The following is a 5,711-nucleotide window of genomic DNA, read 5'->3' on the forward strand; positions in this document are numbered from 1 at the left end:
GTCATTATCATGGAATGTCCCACAAGGGCTTGTCCAAGTGGTTTTAGGACTATAAGGAAATTGATTGCAGTTTGGAATCGTTTGAATCCCTGTACCATTTAACTGGTGTTGGCCAATAGTAGGTATATCCCAAGAATTCAATCCTGCAGCCAGCTGACAGAAGTCAGGAGTGAGTGATGGCCACCAGGAATAGGGAGCATGGTTTGCAGTAATGCTCCAGACCTCCTCCCCTGTTACTGTGAAAATTCGCCAGGTAAGCTTTTTAATAGCATGGGGGCTTTCCTTGGAGATGCAGGAGAGGGGAAGGGGGAAGAGTAGTAAGCAAACGATGAAGCAGGGGTTGGTTTTCCAAGGCTCGCGATGAACAGGTCCTGCCATTGAGATGTCCGTGGCTCCCTTTATTTTCCAAGCCGGAGGCATTTCTGAAAGAAAAAGAGAGAATTTTGTCTCAGGGTTGTGTCCTGGACATAACAGTTATTTTTTCCTTAGTCTAGGGAGGCAATCTGTGCAGAGTAAGGCTTAATCAGTCTTTCTGGTAGCCAACGAGCCCCATTTTCCTTGGAGTCATAAATACATGCAGATCCCTTTCCCCAGATTATAACTGGATCAGGACTGCCCCATTTTCCAGTTATTGGATCTTTCCAAAGGACCTGTGCATATCCTTGTTTGGTTTCTGGGTGCCAGTGTCGCTCAGCTGCAGATTTTCCAAAAGCGTCCAATGTCAGAAAATTTAATACGAATAGGGTGTGAGAAGGCAGAGCTTTGTGGTTTCCCTTAAGGGGAAATAGTGTCTCTTGTGAGCTAAGTTTATTAAGAGTATTTTTTAAAGTTTGGTGAGCTCTCTCCACGATACCTTGGCCTTGAGGGTTATAGGATATTCCAGTGAAGTGTTTAATTCCTAATTGTAAACAAAATTGTCTAAATTTGCTACTAGTATATCCTGGACCATTATCAGTTTTTATACATTTCGGCTGACCTAGCACTGTGAAGACATGTAACATATGATTGATAACATCTTTGGTGGCTTCTCCACTATGAGCAGAGGCACAAAAAAATCCACTGAAGGTATCTACAGTAACATGTATAAACTTTAATTTGCCAAAAGAAGGAACATGGGTGACATCCATCTGCCATAGTTGTCCAGGAATAAGCCCTCTGGGGTTTACTCCATAATGAGGTTCAGGTAAGAGCATCAGGCAATTTTTACAGTTTTTTACAATTTCCCTAGCCTGTTCTCTAGTGATTGAGAACCTTAGTCTCAAAGTTTGAGCATTGAGGTGATGAAGGCAGTGCGCCTCACGAGCGGCTGCTACCTGATCATGTTCCAAATGAGAAATCAAGATAGAACGTGTAGCAGAATCTGCAAGTTCATTTCCCTGAGCTAGGGGTCCAGGTAGGCCTGTGTGGGCACGAATATGGCCAACATAAAAGGGTAGCGACCTTTGTCGGATTAATTTTTGTAATTCAGAAAACATTTGGAAGGTGGGAGTAATGGGTTGGATTATTGGGACCATTTCTAAAGCCTGTAAAGCCCCTACCACATATCTACTGTCTGAATACAAATTAAAGGAGCAATCTTCAAAACCTTTAAAGACAGCAAGGGCAGCATATAGCTCCACCAGCTGAGCTGACTTGAAAGGGGTTGTCATAACATTCTTTTGGCCATTGAGGACATACGCAGCTTTACCATTGCTTGACCCATCTATGAAAAGCACAGGGGAGTCCGGGAGGGGCTCCATTCGGGTATTTTTAAGAAAAACAAAAGAAGTAAGGGAGAAGAATTGTAGGAGTTTATTGCTGGGCATTTGTGTATCAAGTTTCCCTTCATAGGTGCAGACAAGAATGGCCCAGTCAGGACTATGGGTGCATAACCATTCAAGTTGCTCTTTATCATATGGCATAACAATAATATCAGGGTCATGTCCAAAGTATCGAGTGGAGGCTTTTATTCCTAACATTATTGATTGGCAAACCAGGGAAGGATAAGTAGGAAGGATTTTTCTTTTAGTAATAGGAAGATGTACCCACAGTAAAGGTACGGACTCTTGCCAAAGCAGGCCTGTAGGGGCAAAATCTGTAGAAAAAATGATCAAATACAATGGGAGAGTTGGGTCAAAATATCCCGTGTGTTGTTGAGTGATGGCTGTTTCAACCTTTTGTAACACCCTCTCTGCCTCCACAGTAAGGTATCTAGGGGATTGAGGGTCGGAGTCTCCTTTGAGGATATCCTCAAGGGGGCGTAACTCTCCCTTGGTTATTTTTAAATAGGGTCGCAGCCAATTGATATCCCCTAAAAGCTTTTGAAAATCATTGAGACAACGAAGTGTATCTTTTCTAATCTGGATTTTTTTGTGTATAGAGGAGGTCCGGGTGTAACTCGAACCCTAAAAACAGGAAGGGGTATTGGGTTTGTATCTTCTCTGGAGCTATATGAAATCCTCGGTCCTGAAGTGTGATAATTATCTTTTGAGCTACATTTTGTGTTTTTTCTACAGATTTCCCTGCTATTAACAAATCATCCATATAATGTATAATATAAACTTCGGGGTATTAGACCCTCACTGGATCGATAGACTGAGCTACATACTTTTGACATAGCATAGGGGAATTGGCCATTCCTTGGGAGTCATTGCTAGGAGCTGGGGAGCTTGGAGTCTCTGTTTGCTATAGTAAGCTTTTTATCAAATAATGTAAATGCCATATTTACCAGATCTTTGACAGGTTTGAGGACCATTATCTATTAAATGTATCTGAGCCAAACAAATCTAGGCCCAATCTTAAAAATATCTCTAAATTTGGTAACAATAACCAGGCCAATTTGTTCTCCTATAAATATATTAGTCAAATATACCTCTCAGTTTTTTTATTTAAATAGAACAGTTTATGTTTTAAACTAGTATCTGAATAGCCAGATGACCAGTATTAACTTGTATTTCTTAACACAAAGGACATGCAAACTCAGACATTCAAAACCAAACATACATGTGGCCACATTTTTCATTCATACCTGTAGAGTAGACAGACATTTTTACAACTATGACCCTTTGGAGTCTCAATGTAACAGCAGAATAGCAAGACAAAGAAATCTGAAACATATTTCATTATTTTTATATATCTTAAGTCATTTTTTTAAATCATTATATAAGCCTTTTTATCCTCAGACCTTTATACCTTGTTTTTACGTATTCTAATAACTTGTATTTTATATATTTTTTTAAACATTTTTTTATCTTAACCAACAATAATTTGAAACCAAGTCTCTTAAATGATGGCAAGTATTTGTAACCCATTGAACTCAAATGACCAAAACCCATGTAAATTTTTATTTTTCCTGTGGAAACAAAAGCATAATTTTCCCAGTGTCTTGAACTGGTAAATTTAACATTTCTTTTTAAGCAATACCAGGACAGAGAAGGGTTAACAAGAGAAGCTGCTGGCCGGCAGAAGAAACCTTGAAGTTATCACAGTAAAGGAAGGGAGGGGGAGCAGTGGGCATAGAGCGTGTCCTTGGCTGCCAGTGTTCCTGAAAAAAAGTTTTTGTTAACTCTTCTGACTAAAGTCAGATTCTCTGTTCAGTGTACACACAGTTTTTGTCAGTTGCAGGCAGTCCCCATTGTTCTGTCCAAAGTTCCCGTCTTTGCCCGCCTGTACCGAGAGCATGCACCCCCACCCTCCTGAGGGCAGCCAGCTGGCTGCAGTCCTGATAGCAAGAGAGCTAGGGGGGGATGGAGGTAGCCTTTGTTATGCCTCTCTCTCCTCCTCTTCCTCTAGAAAAATAAGGGAGGTTAGTAGACAAAAACAAATAACATTTACACAGACAATCCAAGAACCGGAACATCAGCACTGAGACGACGGCCTCATTCACAGCTAGCAAGCCCCTCCTGCAGTATGCAAGCCCCACCTGGCAGGGGATACCTGTTTATCTCAGTTCAGTCGGGGAGTGGGGGTGGGGGACCCAGTTCCCTCTATTGTGGCTCACACATCCTTTCAGTGGGCTAGGCAAAGGTCTAGTGGAGAAGAAGGGAACTGTCCCATAACGTCCGTCACAGTCAAGTCAACAATGAAAACAATTAACACATTACACACAAGACCAAGGGCACACGAAAAAACTTTGTCCCAACGAGACAACCAACAAAGCTCCAAGAACAATGACAGCTTGATGTGCTTTGGGGGGGGGGAAGGTTTTGACCCTCCAGGCTCAATCACACCAAAAACAATCCAGACTGGAGGATCTCTGTCCTTAATTAAACAGACATCAGGGGCTTCCACATCCCTGTCAGTCAGACATGCACCTTTTTTCTTGGAAGAGAAGAAGAGAGTAAAGTAACAATGATCACAACAAAACATACAAAAAACCAACAAAATGGCTCTGACAAATTCCCAGGACAAAATACAAAGTGGCACTTCCTCCCACCGTGGGGGAAGATACCCAAAGATGCTCCTAAACCAGATCGTCACCTCTGAGGTGGCTTTAGGGCTCTGGGACGTCTCCCTTCACCGCCAGGTTCACTGTCTGGACACGTCTGTCCCAGTGAGAGCCTGAAAAGTACAAATTGAGCCTGCAAAGTACAAAACAAAAGTAACAAGACAGAGAGACACAGCAAGACAGAGAGCGCTCTTACCGGTAGATGTAATAAACCTCTGGACACTTGGGTGTCAGGCAGGGGGAGTTTGAGAGAAAATCCTCTGCAAGGGCTAGTAAATGTGAAACACGCCCATCTCCCTCTGCTTCCTTTAGAAAATCTCTAATCACACCATTAAAACTAAAAAAGGGATCGGGGACATTTTCCCCGTCTCTGATTAATTTGTTAATATCTTTTCCAACCCTGTTCCAAGTCAAAGGGTGAATTCCTGGTCCATTAATCACTAACCAGGGACATTTCTCCTCCACATATTGGAAGAACTTTACTAAATCCTTTTTTTAACTCTTAGTCCTCTCTCCCGAAGATTCCCTTTCATCTCCTTTAAAAAAACAGCCTCTTTAGATAAATTTTTTCCCATTGATCGATTGGACGACACTTACCTCAAGACTCTCCCGCGTTGCACGAGTGATGCGGTCCGGGCGTCTCTACCCTAATTCTCTCCAGGGCCCCTTTTGTTATCCGTCGTCCGGTAGGTCACCGTGCCTCGAGCCCCACGTTGGGCGCCACTTGACCCGTCCCGCGGGCCACGTTATTTGATGAGACCCGAGGAGGCACCTCCTGAAAGATCAATGGGGGTGAGAGAGAAAGGAGACCAGGCGCGTAAAGGAAGACAAAGTCAGTCTGAGTTGCGTCAAGGTCTCGTTTATTGCAAGGGGAATCGGGTTTATATATGCTAGGAGCTAGGAGAAGTAGATAGGGGTATGGAAAGTTACTAGGAGGAAGTTAGGGTAAGGTAGGGTTCAGGAAAAGGTCTCTTTGTTCCAAGGCCTGATCAACGGACCATACAGCAAACCATTATGTTTCAGGGAGTAGATCAAAAGGTACATACTGTGGTTTTGTTGAAAAATGGTTGCTATTGAAACTGTTAACGGAAGATTGGGTACACTGCTTTTTCCCATGAGAATCAGTTAGGCTACTTGGCTCCTGACACACTATTGCGCTCCCATTGCGATACACAATGCAAATAGCACTTGCGTCTGTTCACAGCAAGTACAGTGTACTGGAATGAAGAGAAGCTACAGTTCTTGTCAGTTTCCTAAGCAGAGTTGAACTAGATATGGCCCGTGG

At 42.8% G+C, this 5,711-nt stretch overlaps 1 long non-coding RNA gene across 1 annotated transcript; it reads right to left on the reverse strand.

Moving 5' to 3' along the window:
- Positions 1-233: 233 nt before the first annotated feature.
- LOC131901415 (uncharacterized) lies at positions 234-5,130 on the reverse strand. Its single transcript, XR_009376530.1, has 2 exons — positions 5,024-5,130; positions 234-422 (listed from the first exon to the last, which is right to left on the reverse strand). It is a non-coding gene; the product is annotated as an uncharacterized LOC131901415 (long non-coding RNA).
- Between the last annotated feature and the right edge of the window lie 581 nt (positions 5,131-5,711).

The sequence above is a fragment of the Peromyscus eremicus genome, unplaced genomic scaffold (assembly GCF_949786415.1).
Source record: "Peromyscus eremicus unplaced genomic scaffold, PerEre_H2_v1 PerEre#2#unplaced_79, whole genome shotgun sequence".
NCBI lineage: Eukaryota > Metazoa > Chordata > Mammalia > Rodentia > Cricetidae > Peromyscus > Peromyscus eremicus.